Source organism: Diadema antillarum, unplaced genomic scaffold (assembly GCF_040938485.1).
Source record: "Diadema antillarum isolate AM-2024a unplaced genomic scaffold, OU_Dant_1.0 seq00000162_RagTag, whole genome shotgun sequence".
NCBI classification, from domain to species: Eukaryota; Metazoa; Echinodermata; class Echinoidea; order Diadematoida; family Diadematidae; genus Diadema; species Diadema antillarum.
Window position 1 is genome coordinate 221,353 of NW_027271233.1, and position 18,000 is coordinate 239,352.

The 18,000-nt window shown below is 37.5% G+C and overlaps 1 long non-coding RNA gene across 1 annotated transcript; it reads right to left on the minus strand.

Annotated features, from left to right (window-relative positions):
- Window positions 1–4,027: 4,027 nt before the first annotated feature.
- On the minus strand, window positions 4,028–7,201 carry LOC139728045 (uncharacterized). Its single transcript, XR_011710784.1, has 3 exons — window positions 6,851–7,201; window positions 4,770–4,943; window positions 4,028–4,129 (listed from the first exon to the last, which is right to left on the minus strand). It is a non-coding gene; the product is annotated as an uncharacterized lncRNA (long non-coding RNA).
- Between the last annotated feature and the right edge of the window lie 10,799 nt (window positions 7,202–18,000).

Genomic DNA, 18,000 nt, shown 5'->3' on the forward strand with positions numbered 1-18,000 from the left:
TCACCAAGCGCTATACTGGGGTATAATATTCAGTGCATTTAAGAGAGTCTCAGTGTCAATTTACGAAAACAAAATCTTGTGACAATACCTGTGACCTTCTCATTCACAAAAATATATATGTATGCAAAGACGAACAGCTTATGCAGTACATGTAGTTGAGACTGTTTATCTTTGGCACAATGTACAACAGTGTAGGTGCCTACAGGAATACATAGAATTGCACAACCAAAAAAATATGTCATAAATACACTCAAATACTAAGATTACACAGCCATGAAATCCATATAATGCTTTAAATTCACATTTTCATAATTTCTCATCAATCATAAAGTTGGCTTGAAGAACACCTTTCACTTGTCCACACATTGAACATCCTACATTATCATATCAAACGAAATATCACTTGATTTAATTTGTTGGTAAATCACTTCAGTTACTTAACTTATAGAAACAGCTGTTCATAATCTTCAAATCACAGGTAAATCTGTGACAGAAAAACACTGTAGCACTAATAGGTAAATATGGAACGAAATTTGGCATCAAAATAGCAAAATGAAATAAGTATATCAGAATTGCTCTGAATTAAGAAGGGTTTTGTTTTTGAATTTCGAAATGGCCTTTTTAATCCTTTACCTTTGAATTTCAAGAGATATGGAATAAAACTAGAAATGTTGCTATGGTAAGTGGTATGTATCCACTATAATGCATGCTTCTCCCAATAGGTCTATGTTACGTCTGGATGAGTGACGACAGTTTCACATAAGTGGCAAAATAGTAAAATGACAAATGTCACAAATGTCACAAATGTGTTGAGGGTTTACTTTCCTTAAACTAATTTTAATTGGATAATAGCTAAGAGAGAGACTTATAGTCTAAGAAAGCAGGTATTTGGGGATTGAAGAAAGTTCTTTGCTTTCATAATGCACATGAACCGATTTTATGTCCCATGTGTATATCCACTTCTTCGCAGTAACACATACCTACTGTCAATACACTGTAAATGTCTACCTTTGCTCATCAAATTTCCTCTTACTCTGTCACGATGAAAACTACGTTCAACTTGATGCATTATAACAAAATGTACAGTGAGTTTTGATTCAACCAAAGTGATACCCCTTGCTCTTCACACAAGAAACACATTTGTATCTCTGAAAAAGTAAACAGATTATGCACCATTGACAAATGGGTAGGCCATAGATATGAATTGGATGGTGGTAGTAGACATACTGCATGTACATGTATTATTATCGCACTGTTTGCACCATCAATTATATTTCAAAGTAAGATATTTCTTCCTATAGAACACAATTTCATACACTTGTGCTTTTAGTGAAAGAGATTATCTTCATCATGTAAAAGCACACTGGTCATATCATAATGCATCAAATCCATGTAGTGAGTGCTTGTTTTGCACGGTGCATAAATACAGCTTTATATCCAACTGGAGAGAAGATGTGTGAACCCGTTGAAAAGTCCCGAGTATACTGAGGCAAATGTCTATGGAAAATGCGTGTTGTATCAAACTCAAAACGTCCTCAATGGGTTAACATGGTCTTCTCTATCAGTTCACCACTGAAGAGTAACTTTTGGACGAGGATCACATAAATTAGTTTTGACCATCAGGCTAAATCTAATGGCAATCTCCTTATAGTACTCCCATCGGTTGAGGTAATCTCACTATGCACAACACCGCCCACTGGCACTGGTAAAACAGTCCAGGACTCAATCACCGTTGGACCAGTAATTTTTCAGGAATGGACCAGTAAAAATGGACAAACTGGGTTACCTACTGGTCAAACAGATGGATATGGCCAGTAAAACAAAAAATGGGTTAGTGTGCAGCCATGTCATGCAAACCATTCAATTGTCTACTCATGTCTTGCACACCACAGGTACTATGTATATCAATCTGTTCGAACATACATAACACACTGCTGAAATGTAATGAATGCTCTCAGGGAAATGAATAACTTACAATGTAGCTGAATATCGCTAGATCCACGCAAGGTCAACTAAAGCAAGGTTGGTTGCACTTCATATTCATTCTAAATAAGAAAATATAGATTTAGAAACAGCAGTGGCAATTACAGGAATATTAATGAAAGTAAAGCTCATGCTCGTGTATTTGATGTAGATTACTGGGAAACGTGTAAGATCCTATTGTACATAGAAGCTATGTGGAAGTTTGTGTTTTGCTTTTGTGTGAGCTTGGAGATCTAACTTCAATATAAGTAAAGAGAGGGCAGGTGTAGAACCCAAAGTAACCAAATCCTCACCATGTTACTAGCAATGTAAAAACCTCAAGAGTGATTCAATTTTCCATTAACATCTGAACCTTTAGAATTTCTTGTCTCTCCTTTGGCTGTAACACATACACTGCAGTCAACCTATAATTTTGTATGGTAAGCACTCAGGATTAGTATCACTTTTAGTGAACTGCTTCAGTTGCCAATATTCCTGTATCAAGTTAGTAGGCTCTGCCTGCAAAGAATATGTACACTACAAACACATTATTGTCAAATTTTTCAATTGATACTGCATCTGGTGCATATGTACATGAGTACCTCAAACGGGCAAGGCAAACTATGATTTGCAATGAATTCAAGCAACATATTAAAAGATTTCCTTGCTCGTAACTATGATGGAAATCACATTTTAACCTTACAGTGTTAAGAGGCCAGAGACGTACAATCACTGTAAGCAGCAAAACAAGAACCGTATTTAAGGATATTCTTATAACTTCAAGTTAACACACATGAGACATTAAAGCTCTAAATGAGAATTTGTTGCCTAAATTCAGCTGAGGTAAAAGGTTTCTGTCCTATCAATGGGCCAGAAGAAGTAAAACCACCGTGAATTTATTGGGATATAACGTTATCAACTTTCTTATCTTAAGAACGAGATGCTGGAAATATTCAAAGCAATTTCCAGAATTGACCTGAATATATGGGATATTTAAGTTGATCAATCTTTGTACCTTGAATGGTAATTACTTGGAATATCCTAATCTTGTGAGAGAGGTTTGGATGAAATATTGGTGCGCTCTTCGTGTTGGGCTATTCCAGCCCAAATGTGCACTACACAGCCAAAGTTGAAGCAATCCCTGCAGAAATGTTGGTGCAGGTGCAGAGAACTGTTCCTTCCACCTCCACGAGAAGGCCATCTGGTGCAAAAGGAATCCCACATATTACTAATAGCGACTTTCTGATTTTGTGACACAGCCACCTTTCTTGTACAAGAGTGGTTCCAGATTGCTACAGTCCGTTTGTCACATCTGGGATGATATCGCCCATTTTGATTTTCAGTGCACGTCGTTCACTACGTACTGCTACGACGTCATGGCTCCCTTTCCTCCAACAGGCTGGCGAGTGGTTGCACTAAGCGATGACATCACTCATGTTCTGAATATAGGTGGCAATGAAATCCTTGGCAGACGCGTTTGTGATTCAGGCCTGGGATGTACTGGAGAACATGAAAGTATGCACAATTCCTCAAAACAACGTCATTACCTCGATGTCGACACTCAGGAGGTGAAATGGATTTGGATTTGGTCCTGCAGGTTCCTGGACAAATAGTGAGAAATGAATTTACAACAAATTTGTTAATAACAACAAACAAACTTTTCTTCACATTTTATCTAGTGTCATCAAAAGTGCAACATTCAAAAACATTATATTATCAGTTAGTTTCAAACCCCGGTTGACATTGAAAATATTACTACATGTATTATCTATGCTCAAAGTAACCATCACCTTTTATATTATTTGAGGTTGATGTGAAAAAAAGAAGAAGCAGCATAATTGCAAAACTTATCAAATTTGCTTCAATGATATCTATCAACCTTTCTTTTTTTCTTTTCTTTTTTTTTTGGGGGGGGGGGGGGGGCAAATAATTAACTTACAACTCTATAAACATTTACTTTCCACAAAACATTTGGAATGTACCAAAAGCTCTTCTTATTTTGTGACAAAATATCCAATCAAATATGGACTCATTCGCTTTCAAATCATATTTCACTTTACACAAACCTGTGGTATTACAGCCAGGGTCTTCCATGATGGGTGCCCTTTTGATGAGAGTCCTTCCAGCTTCAGAGTATTGTAAGGGTGAAGAGAACCTAAGTGTGAATCTATGGACAGGAAAAAAAAGAAAACAGGAAAAAAGGGGACAGTTTACCTTATTTGAGATAAAGGAATTGGTCACTTTATCTGATTGATAATTCATAGGAATTACCATCATGTCATATACATCCTACTGTACATATACAGTGGACTCCCGTTAATAACGAAGTCCTCGGGACCGGCAGTTTTCTTTCTTTATATCGGAATTTCGTTATAACCGAACAAAGAAACAATATACATAGAGTGGATGAGATTGCAGCCCAAATTTTTACTTCGTTATAACCGGATAGCACTGTAATAGGAAAATCATTGCATACGATACTTGCAAAGTCATTCTTTCTGCAAAGGTCTTGTAAGAATAACAGTAATTCACAGCCTGTCATGGACCACACATACCACATATCTTGCCACTTGTTCACTGATGCTACATCCAGCAGTCATGGGGCCATCATGTCACTGCCACACAATCAGTAGTAGCCCTACCCAAAAATGGACATGCATCTTCTGGTGTTACAAGTCACAATTTATCAAATGATAGTATGACCCAGGGCTGAAGTCATGTAACTACGTGTACATCATGTAGTATTGTGCTCTGCATGGTTCTTTCCCGTTTTAACTACAGTACTTATGTGTCATTAAAAGACTTACCATTACCAAGTATGCTTGATAACGTCCTTGAAGAGTTCTTGAATAATCTTTGCTCTCCACTGACTTCCAGATGGTTAGAAGAGATGCATTCCTCTCCTTTGTCACATCCATTCACAAGTGACATGAAGTAATCCACAGCTTGGTAGTGAAACAACTGCATTAGGAGCTGCTTGTCTAAATAACAATAACAACAAAAAAAGAAATGTGTAAATGGTAGCACTAATGTGAGGTTTAGGTCTTACATCAGATTATTGTACCGTGGTAAGTATTTATTGCCTTGTAAATTCAGAAAGGGAAAATGTTTGGGTCACACCTGCTTCCAATAAGAATAAAAGTTTGTGAAGGTAGGAATACACTGATGAATATTGCAAGTGACATCAACAACAGGTTCATAAATTTTACTGGAATGGGTAAACTGCCAAGTGTCTCGAGTATTGATGACATGATCTAAATAGCAGTAGCAACACAGCTAGACTGGGATGTTCTACACTGTCTTCTCAAAAAGGCCATCATAAATCCATAAAAAGAACATCTAAAACTACAGTGAATATTGGTAACTATACACAGCCCTGTCACTGTACAGAAGTCACAACAGGCATGCTTCACATGACGTCTGGTTGGGCTAGGGATGGGGAGACATTATGAGTACACTCTATGATTTTTAGGACAGTATCAGCTTTTAAGTCAATGAACTTATATTCCCTTTTACATGCCATGTTACAATTGTGTTGACTGTATCCATGGGAATGAAGGCCTATCAATGCATACGCAGAATGAAATTTCATTGAATGGAAGATCTTTACACTCTTGGCACAGTCAGCATTTGGATTTATATTTCAATTACAAATATATCATCCAGTCATCAGACTCTGTATATCTTAGAAGTTAGACTATTAATACATTGTATTAGAGATCTACCAGTCTATGTAGTTGAATAGACATCACTTAGTCTTGGTCTGCCTTGTGACCATCCGGCTTATTAATTCCGATTACAATAGAATCTATAGACCCTATTATAAAAGTTTGAACTCAATCGGCCATGGGAAAATGATAAGATAAGGTGATCAATAGACTAACTTGTTAAGACAGTGCAATTCACTTGATTCAGTGTGGTTCACTTGATTAAATCAGGGGTGGGTACAGGAATTCCGTAAAGGGGAGGGGTCTTTACAAAATCAAATGGGAGATGCAGGCTCCCCCCCCCCCCCATATTTAACTTATTATTTCTTTGTTTTGGTTCAATCTAATAAAGAGGGACCAGGCGCCCGGTGCACCCCCCTCTGGATCCGCCCTTTCAATGGTAAATTAAATTCAAACGGCCACGCATTGTATGTGTATGACGCGTAAACCAAAGGTATCCTGTAGTCTGTGGTCTATGTTGGATGTCACACACTGGGCTATCGAAACGCAATTTTATGAGGGTTACAAGGAACTCTTTCTGTAGAGGGATGCAACTGTCTAACCTTACCATCTAAAGCAGCCCAGTAACAGCACAAACCATTGCTGCCTTTCAAGATGCTCCCCTTCCACTCAAACCAGCGATTGGAAGAATAAATTTTTAAAAGCCTCCTGTTGGGAGACAGGATGCTGCAATTCATGAGTATTTTTTGACTCGCACATGGAACACATGTTCTGGTGCCCATGTTTTAATTGTATATCTTGCTTGGTATAACTTGCGCATCATCACATACAGTGACATACACTAGAGCTCTACTGCCACTGCACAACCCTAACCCCTGGGCGCTCCTTGTACGGTACACATTTATTCTCGCGTTGGGGCTGGTCGTAGTTAGCACTACTATTCAGTACAGTGCAGTGTGTACGCTATGCGTATGGGGCAGCTGGTCGCAGTTACGTGTAGGAAGTTAACAGTAACACTGCACCATTGTACTGTATACTAGTAGTTTGGCTGTAATGTAATTGTTGGGACTGTAGACAACATTTCGACAAACAGGCCTTAGAACTGTTAGTGGTCTAGACACTATATATACAAAGAACATTCTAGCTAACAATGTCTTTAGATCCTCAGACAGACTCTTTGTAAGTCCGTTGTGATCCGTCATGATCATGCACTCACTCACCGTGACATTACGAGAAGTGGTCAACACGTCTTGTCCAGTGTCGAAGTTGTGCATGCATCAGTTAATGGTCTTCTGTCGACTGCGTGCTTGAATTGAAGATCCTTGCAGTTGCACGTTTTGTACCAGCTGAAGCGCGATAATAAATGTTTAATCTCGCTAGTTAGCTTGATGATCGGCACATTTTGTTGCTCGCGGTTACATTCGGTTACGTGTAAGCTGTATGCAACGCGATCATCCTGCGTGAAAACCTACCGCTCGGCGACAAGTCGTCGCCGCTCCAGATATTTGAATGAGTGGCCAACTTAGCGAGTTGTACAGATGAGGAAAAAAAGAATAACTAAAATAATCATACGTAAATTCTTAAGTAAATATATCATGAAAAATTATTTTGTAAATATTTTTAGCAATTTTTTATGTAATTACATTAATTAATTGAGTATATCATTTAGAAAATAACGCTGGTTTTTGATAATCGCAGGAATTGATTTCCTTCTTTTCGCTTATTGGTCAACCAGTTTGGCGGTAGGTATTCTCGTTATCAGAACGTGAATTTAACAACCGTAAAGCCCCCGAAAAAAACATTTCCAAGATTGCAGGTGTATTGACACTTTGTCTTAAAACACGGTACTTGCAAGTTTTAGGTATACCGAAATATGCAAAATGTGAACTTTGACATAACCGTTGTATCCACTACCAAGATGTAATGTAACATGTACATGCATAATTGGTCTTTGTGTCAAGACTATTCACTGTACCGACAAGTAGGAACACCTACCCTCAAGGATGCCTACCCGTTCGCGTACCGACGAGTACCCCTAGACGAACTTACTTGCTCACAAGCCCGATACGGGTACGCAGGCGGAAACGCCTACCCCAATTGTACCGCTAGTTTTTAGTGTGTTGATATAGTAGTAACACAACTTACAGAAAACGCTTCGCATGGGACTACACAAAAGCCACTTATTTCTCCACATTCGCCACCTTTTTGTCATTTGCTCTTGCCCACTCCTTTTCACCTATGGTCTTTTTTGGGGGATTGTTTGTTATGTAATTGAATTTTCCTTCATTTTTCCCCTTTGCTTGATCAAAATGTGATGAATTTTCCAAGATATTTGCCATATTTGCGTGGTAATTTTAACAGCAAGCCAAAACTAGGCAACTTCTGTTGTTCACAGATTAGGTCAGTATACAAATTATGCACAGGAGAGAGTGGATTGGTGAGATTGGGATGCGAGAGTTTATTTTTTAAAGTATTTAAACCCACGAGCGCACTGTTCTGAAGTTAACGAGAGCATCAAATATTCTCACTGATCAACAAAATAGGACTGTCCATCATTTGTGTTATAAAATGGCCCGTAAATTCATGAAATACAAGCAATACCCCCCCCCCCCCCCGCCCCCCATTATGGGTCCGCTACACGTTACTACACAATACAAAACTTGAGCCATGCGTATTTTACCGGACGCAAGACTCAGTAGGCGTTTTCACATGAGCCCGATAGAAATCCAAGCTCGAGATATTTTTTCCGAATTCGAATTAGCGCGCTATTTCATTTCTTATTCACATCAGCCCGAAGAGAATTAGCCCGATTTTTTTTTCCAGCTGATTCGACAGCTGAGTATGTGAAAACAGCATCAGTAATGTGTGTGCCCTCTCAAAAATTCCTCATGATTCGTGTGCAGTTTGTCTCGATCTATCGGGTCACACACGCTAGGCATGATGGGATGACACGCACTAAATTGTCGAGTCGTTTTCACATTATCAAATAGCGCGCTACTATTCCGCTATTTCAGAAATTTCCCGAGTTGGACTCGAGAAATTTTCTCGATCAGAGCGATACAATTAGCGCGCTAATTTGTGCTCATATTATCAAATAGCGAGCTATTTCGTTATCGGGATAATTTCTCAAGTCAGAAAATAGCGCACTATTTTGAAACATCAGGCTGATGTGAAAACGCCTACTGTGGCTCAGTCAAAATCTTTGCATGACGATAGACCAATCAAATTGCAGAGATTCTAAAGCCCATTTCATAATAGGCAATAATAGAGCGATCAAATCAATACTGCTCTCTGATTGGTCAATTTTCTTGTGATGTCATTGGAATTGATGTGGGACCTTTGAAACCAAACTGAATTTTTAAATGTTATATTTTCAATATTTTCTGGTCGGAAATCCAAAGGACGTCCTCAAAATGAGTACATTAAGACAAAAAAGTTGTTTTTTTAATCAAAAACATAGATGTATTCCTTTTGCGACTGAGCTGTTCAAAAGTACAAAGATGTTCATTGACCTAGAAATTCGATATATCTTGGAGTAAAAAGGACAAAGAGAGAGAGGGGGGGGGGAGAGGAAATCAGTTATTCATCATGCCTTGCTTTGTTTTGCCTTTGTGCTTTTTTTTATTCCATTTATCGCTGTTTTATTTTCTTTTTCCTATATACCATAGATCAATGTCAAACGAGTATATATTTTGCTGAAAGACAGTAATGTCAAAAACTATTGGTAAAATAAGAATTGAATCAGTTCGTTTCTCAGTCAGCAGCGAGTGCGTTGCTTTGGAACGACAATATCATACAGCGTTTAATATATTTGATTTACCTAGAGATGAAGACGGAATGGTTTTGAAGCGCCGTGCCCTTTCTCGATTAGGTATGCATGTATTAGCAGACATCCATTCATATTTCCTTTCATAACACGTGCCCGCCATATTAGCAGGAATTTCCCGAGATGTGAATATCTATGGCTTTTTTTATCATTCAGTTCTGACATGAAGAGCATCATAAACTCTCAATTCTTAGATTTGTTAATACTCACCTGAGGAAATGTAATAGTTTTAGAAATTTGTTTCATCATCAGGTATGCAAAAGTGAAAAAGGACTTGGAGGAATCCGACAGCAAATACGTATTCGTGAAGGATGAAAGCGTGTCGATGAAAGTCGACGACGCCAGGCAGTATCTCCCAACTGGCTACAAGCACTCTTTCTTACTGCGGCACCCTCTCCTAGTCTTCAACTCCCTCCGGAAGGCCTTGTTTAGACAATTGTCTGCCAGCAACATCCTGAAGGATGCGTCTCACAAAAGCGAAGACGTATATGACTTGCGCCTTTACGTCCGTGACTACTATGTCGAGGACGTCTTCGAAAACCATTATAACATGTGGAAGTACGTGAAGGAAAACATCGATCCATCCCCTATGGTGATCGACGCTGCCGACCTCCTCGATCATCCCCATCAGGTGGTATCCAAATACTGCGAGTCAGTGGGTTTCCCTTACTCTGAGTCTCTTCTGAAATGGAACCCTTCTCCGGAGGTAGCCACTGCCTGGAAGTGGCCTTCGGACACTTTGTACCGCAACAAGATTTTCGGGGGTCCATCTATGGAAAGTTCCGAGTTCACCAAAGCGCCACCTGTTCCTGCCAAGGAGCAGCTCACCGAAGACGTGGTAGAGCTAGCAGAGCAAGCGATGCCATTCTACGACGAAATGTATCGTCATCGACTGCACATTTCTGCCTAGACCGTCCTGAGTCATGTGTTGATATCTAGAGCTCAATCGGATAAAATTTCAAAATCGATATCTTGAAATAGATGTTAAAGGGATGGTATAGTATTGATTGACATGATGACTCAGCTTTAAACTATTTGCAAGATGCTTAGAAACTACTTTATGAATGTCAAAGAGCATACAATTGTAAGAGAAATTTTTCATTTCATTTTTTTCATTTCAATTTATTTTCATATTTCTCACATATATCACAATATAAAGTAAATTGATACGAAATCTATACAGAACATAATTCAAAATAGAACTTCACCGGAATGTTCAAAAGTTTGTCTTGGTATACACAAGGTCTGTATACATGCGAGTTAAACTGAGATCATAATGCGAAAAAATATGATGGGGCCTGCGTAAAAGCAAGCTTGTATAGAACCGCAGGTCCCGTGGTAAAATCAGATTAGGGGAAGCATAAGTACAGATATTTTTAGACCATACTATAATTGGGGGATCCGATTAAAACGAACAAGATCAAATCAAATGTTGCTATATAAAATACAGAATAAAACACTGAAAGGTCACATGTTGCAACTATAACCTACTACATTAGTAAGGACATTGAGAGAACAACGACTGAGATTGTAAGGATTTAAGTGGGTGTGGAGGTATAGATGAAGACGTAACAGTTTGGCATAAATACATAAATGAAGGTGGGCTAAAAGAATTTTGTCGTGAATATAGAATATACACACAAGGACAATGGAGCTCAGGTGTCAAATTCCAGCGGGGTCCTAAACCATGCAGGCCGTGTGACCATGGTAACAGACAGCTGCCACGCGCAAGAATTCCAACAATCAAGTGTAACAATAAAAACTTAGAGAGCGCAACAGGCAGACTGATCGAAGAATAATAATGTACATGGTTAGGATCCCGTCGGACTACTACTAGAAGATAAATAAGATAGACAAGGGAGGAAATACTGAGCAACAAGTACTATACAATATGCATGCCGTAGCTGCTCAAAAGATATTGTTTTAATTTTCGTTTGAATGAGGTTAAAGTGGTGCAGCTTGTAAGTTCCGTAGGGAGTTCATTCCAGTACTTAGGTCCAATGAACATGATAGTTTTTTTCGCAAAAATTGTTCGGGTACGTGGAAGGTGATACGCATAACATTTTGGAAAATGCATCTGGTAATTGGCAAGTTGAGAATTGAAACATAAACAGGCAAACGTTGTAAGAAAATAACTCAGGAATTTTCAAAATTTTATTGCTCATAAAAAGTTCATTCGTATGCGATAGATATCCAGCGTGGTTTACAATTCTAATAGCGCGTTTTTGCACAATAAATAACAAATCGATAAGATTTTTAGAAGCATTTCCCCACGCCAGAATCCCATAATTAAGATAGGGAGATATCAAAGTTGAATATATACTCTGTAGAATATTACATGGAAAATAATAACTAAGTTTGTTTAGAACCCCTGTATTTCTAGCAACAATTCTACTTACATAACCAACATGGGTTCTCCAAGATAAATCACTATCAATGTAAAGACCCAAAAATTTTGTACTGTTGACCTGTGACAAATCAATGTTGTTGATCTTGACATAAATAGGTAGTACAGGTGGGGAATTACTAAACAAAATATGAGTTTTTTCAATGTTTAAGGAAAGTTTGTTTGCAAAAATCCAAGATTGAACAGAAACAAGTTCTTCATTTATTATGTTTATAAGTTCATCAGGATTTGGATGAGAAAAGAACAAATTTGTATCGCCTGCAAAACAAACGAAAGAAAGGATCTTGGATGAGTTCTGAATATCGTTGATATACAAAATAAAAAGAAGTGGACCTAACAGGGAACCCTGAGGAACCCCGCAAGAAATTAACTTAGGTTGGGAATCGTGACCGTGGATACTTACAAATTGTTTTCTATTTGTCAGATAATCAGAAAATCATTCTAACGCCTTACCCCGAATTCCGTAATGATTTAATTTATAAAGTAAAATATCATGATCTATTGTATCAAACGCCTTTGAAAAAAATCAAGAAAAACACCAACAGTATGAGATACATCATCTATAGTATGAGCTATCTTATCAATAAACTTGAGTAATGCGTGAGTTGTACTATGTTTTTTGCGAAATCCAAATTGAGAATCAGTAAATATTTTTGACTGAAGAAGAAAATTAAGGGTACGTTTATACACAAGTCTTTCGAGTATCTTTGAAAAGGAAGTTAAAAGGGAAATAGGACGATAATTATTAACAAAATCTTTTCGCCCTTTTTTAAAAATGGGAACAACTCTGGCTACTTTCATTTTACAAGGAACTTTACCACTAGATAAGGATTGATTCAAAATAAAAGTAAGGGGTGAAATTATTTCATGAATCACGTTTTTTACCAAAAATTTTGTGATTCCATCGTATCCCGAACTTTTTTTTGTTATTTAATCTATCAACAATCTTTATTATTTCATCTTCAACAATCGGTACAAAAAATAAAGATGCCACATTCCTATTATCCAGAAAAGAGTGAAATTCCTGGTGCGCTGAAAGGATTTTGTCAGCCAGATTTGGGCCAATGTGTACAAAGTAATCATTAAAAACTTCAGCTATGTCTATGGGGTCGTCAATACGAACATCATCCTCTTGAATATAACTAGGAGCATTATTGTCAGTATTACATTTCAACGCCTGATTTATCACCCTCCACGTACCCTTCACATCATAATTGCATTTATCGAATTGATTCATGAAATACATCCGTTTGGCTAAGACCAGGCGTCCACTAGGGCGCGGACAAGACGCGGACAAGCCCCGGAATGCAAATTTGGTATTCCGCACTCCTTCGGGAACCTGTCCGCACGTTCCTGAACGTGTCCGCTCACTGTCCTAAACATGTCCGGGCGTTTCCGCACCTTCGGGAGAGAGAAAAATTTCCGCGTCCAAATTTTGATCGAGACCAAAATTTGGACGCGGAAATGAACTTCCTGACACCTTCGGCGACTTGTCCTGACGTTGTCCTGAGGATGTCCCGCTTGTCCGGAACCCTTCCGCTCCTTCCGCACACGCTCCGGAAAGAATTCCGCGGTGTGGGGAAGCTTCCCGAATGAAAGCGGAAGACACCAGGAATGTTTTAGGACAGCGCGGAGCCGATGCGGATCTATTAATGCAAGTGTCCGGAACCGATGCGGAAATTTTGTGATCCTGACACGAAAATGTCGACACTTTTCGCGAGCGTCATGCCAATGAAACGCAAAATGAGCAAGAAGGGAGGCGAAGCCCCCATGCAAATATCCCCATCACAGGCACACCTTTCGTCTAGTGATGAAGAACAGGTAAATCTAAGGAATTTCCGGTCCCAGAAGGCAAAGAAGAAGGTAGTAGAGACTGTGCCAAAAGCAACCAGAAAGAAGTGAAATCAGCCCCCTAACTTCCTAGTAAGTTTGTTTTGATTTGATCTTTTCAGAACTTATTTTTCATCTGAGTGACTTTCCTGGTTCCTATTACTTGCTATAGTACATTTTTCCTTTATGTTGTTTTCGTATTTTATTTGCAAACAAACTAGGTTGTCCCATGTGACAGCCCAGCTGAAAAATCACAAAAGTAGGTGGAAGTACACTCAGAAAAAAAACATAAAATTTTTGGCAAAATGTTAATGTATTATATAAACATGAACAAGTTGTTATTCATACGTAAATGCTTTCTACTGATACAACATATTAGAACAAAAGACAAATTCATCACACTACAAAGCATGAATTCAATTGCAAAGATATACCTGTGGTCTCATTACAATGTAATATCTTTGAAGCCCAAAATAACAATGAAAGGTAAAGATGATGGAGGAAAATGAAGAATTTTCTGTCACTTCAAAACTCAAGTGAAATGAGAGAAAAAGCAATAAATCATGAACTCGAAAAAGTGTTAAATTTTTGTCTTTCTTTTGCTTTGTTTTTTTTTTGCTGAGTGTATAAATTTAAGTACACATTAAGCATCACAAATCATTTCAGAAATATTCTTTACCTGAATGATTTTCGTAGTTGTTATTACCTAATATTTTTTCTTCTTTTTGTTTTAGTTGCAAACAAACCCGATGGTCCAATTTGACAGCCCAGCTGAACCCCCCCCCCCCCCCCAAAAAAAAAAGTAAAATAAAGTAGGTTACAAATATTTCCCCATTTTTACACTTCATTGGCAATAGGCTAGTAAGCTCTAAGCATGAAAAAAAAAATTCTCGGACTTGAAAATGTTCAAAAGTGATGAAAATAAGAGAGGGTTAGAGATGCACAAGGGTAAAAATCAGAGAAAGAAAAACAAATTTAATGATTAGGATCATTTTGTCATGCTGTACAGAAGCATCAGACAAAACATGTATATACTTCACGATGGATAAAGCACATGTCTAAAAAAAGGGAATAAAGAATATATATATATATATATATATATATATATATATATATATGTGTGTGTATATAGTAACATAAGTAACAGTTAGTAATATAAGTAACAAAACTGCAACAAAGTTTATGCTGTATTCACCAACGGTTTATTTCTTGTGAAGAAATAAATCGTTGGTGAATACAGCATGAACTTTGTTGCAGTTTTGTTACTTATCTTTTTATCTTGCCCACACGTGGACTACCTTATCAACATGATTATATATACATATATATATATATATATATATATATATATATATATGTATATACATTTACATTTTTATGCATGTTATATATATATATATATATATATATATATATATATATATATATGTGTGTGTGTGTGTGTGTGTGTGTGTGGTTCAAAAAGTTTGCGAATATCATCCATGTGACTGTAGGCAGAGAAAAAATTGGTCTCCCAGATGAGACAAATCAGAAATATAAAAAAAAAAATGAGTCGTCAGCCGACATGCAGACAATCCTATTCTTCGACTTTTGGTGGTCACATTTATCAAATGATATTGACCAATCATATTAATATAATATCAGCCGCTACTGCGGAAGCAAAACAAGGAGCATCAATGACGGCTAGCAGTCAAATGATGAAAAGTTAAAGTCAGCGCCAAATTTATACCTTTCCATTTTCCTGGTATTGTCCGCAGTTTGTCCGCATGCCTAACTTTTGTTGTCCGGAAGGCATCCTGATTGTCCGCGTTCATTCCTGGTGTAATCCTAGATGTTTCCGCGCTGCCCGGCTACGATTAGCATATTCCGAGGTATTTTGCGCTCTTCCGGAGTGATTCCTAGGAATGTCCGCAGTCAGTCCGCGGACAGTCCGCGGACAGTCCGCGGACAGTCCTAGGAATGTCCTATAGGACAAGCCGATTCACAAAGTTATTCCGCGTTTGTCGCGGACAGGATGCCGAAATAACAAATTTTGCTTCCGCAACCCTTCCGGGGCTTGTCCGCGCCCAAGTGGACGTCCGCCCTAACCGTAATGAAGAAGTAAGGATATTACGATACCGAGTATATCGGGACTTATTCATAACACTGGGTACTTTACGATATTTACGAAACAGTTTATTTTTCTTATAAATGGATTTTAAAAGTGATTTAGTAACCCATGGCTGCCGAGGTACTTTTTTTTATTTGATTTAAAACATTTACGACAAGGGATAACAGTATTGAGCTGAGTAATGAAAATATCTATGAAAAAATCAAATGATAAGTTGACGTCATTTTGATTATTAACAATCGACCAATCAACGAGTTTTAACTTTTCTCTAAGCCTGTTAATATTTGACTCTGACATCACACGAAAACCGGAAGTGTTGTGCGCACTTTCTGTCAGAGTGTCAACATTACCAATAAGTGCATACACAGGAAAATGATCAGAGATATCAGTAACCACAATACCAGGTGAAATAGGAGAAGATAACTTGTTAACAAATATATTATCGATTAAAGTAGAAGAAATATCAGTGATTCTTGTAGGTTTTCTTATAAGAGGAATGAAAGACTTAGACAGCATTTGATTGAGAAATTCTTGACAATTATGGTTATTGTAGTTTAAAAGATTTAAATTAAAATCACCCATAAGAAAACATGTTTTATTTCTGAAATACTGGTTCAACAAAATGCCATCGAGTAATTCAACGAACTCAGTTAAATTCGAATCTGGTGGCCTGTACATTTCCCCGACAATTACATTTCCTTTATTTGGTACTTTTATCTCGATGAAAATACTTTCAAAAAATTCTGTCATAAAACTGAACTCCTCTAATAACCGATGGTTTAAATTTTCTGTGACATAAAAACCAACTCCACCTCCTTTCTTACATAATCTATTGTTTGTTATAAGTTTAAATTGATCAATGTGAAACAAGGAGGAAGGTGACTTCTCCTGTAACCATGTTTCACTGAGGCCGATGACACCATGAGTAAATCGTAGTTCATCAATGAATAGAAGAAATTGATCAAAATGTTGGTTTACACTCCTTATATTAAAATGAGAAATGAAAAGTTGATTTGAGTCAGAATGGGATGATGAAATGAGATCTTTTTCTGAGCAGTAACTTGCAGAAACATATATGCTGGAATGTCATTTAGATCAAAATCTAGTTTTAATTCATCAGATTCTGTAGTTAAGAACATTTTAAAAGCAAAATTATCATCGTTCTCATTATTTGTAGTGGTTACGGAACTTCCACCTTCCGATAACTGAACATCTGCAAGAGTATCATTCATATTCATTGGATAAAACTCTATGCAAATCATCCTATTTTCCACAGTATTTTCGTTGAGAAATGTGACAAAATGAGCAGGAATACTAAACATGACATATTGCCATTGACCAAGATACATGGTGGTAAAAGACACGGTATAATATTTGTCCTGGGGACATGTATGCACCTGAGTAGCTATTGCCGACATTGGGAAAACATGTTTACGTAAGAACGGGGAAAAACGCATCAACGCATGGAATTGAAAGTTTATTTGGCGGAAAGCAGTTTTGGAATTGCTGTGATAAAAAACAACAACTATGTAAAACAAAATGATCGATTTAACAAGTGGGTCCCACGTTCTATCAAGATAGACTTCTGTGTTTTGAATATCTCAGCCTTTTGAAAACTAATTTTCATCCAAAGACAATGAATTCTTGTTAGAATTGTATGCTTTTATGTATTTCGTATCATATTATTTATAAGAGGTTTCTCATTATCTTGAAGGGATAAAAGAGTATTGGTGGAGATGGGAATTGGGCTTTTAAGTTTTTGCAAGATACCAAGAAAACACTTATGAAAGAGTACAGAGCATACTATTTTAAGAGGAATTCAAGGTTTATTTGATGAAAACGGGTTTGGTATGACTGAAGCATCCAACAACAAAGTAAAACAAAGCGATCGTAATAAAGTGTGGGTCCCATACGTTATCAGAGCTGCTCTGTTTTGGATATCTCAGCCACTTCAAAACCAATTTTCATCAAATAAACGTTGAATTCCTCATTGAATCACATTATGCTCTTTCATATTTCATAAGAGGTTTCACATTATCTCACCAAAAATGTTAGAAACCTGAAATTAGGTCTCAACCAAAACTATATGATCTCTTAAAAAAAAATCCCCCAAAACCTGAAGTCCCTTCTGACCCACAACTATACGATCCCTTTAATCTGAGCAAGTTCATAAGATACACAACTACTGATAGGAATT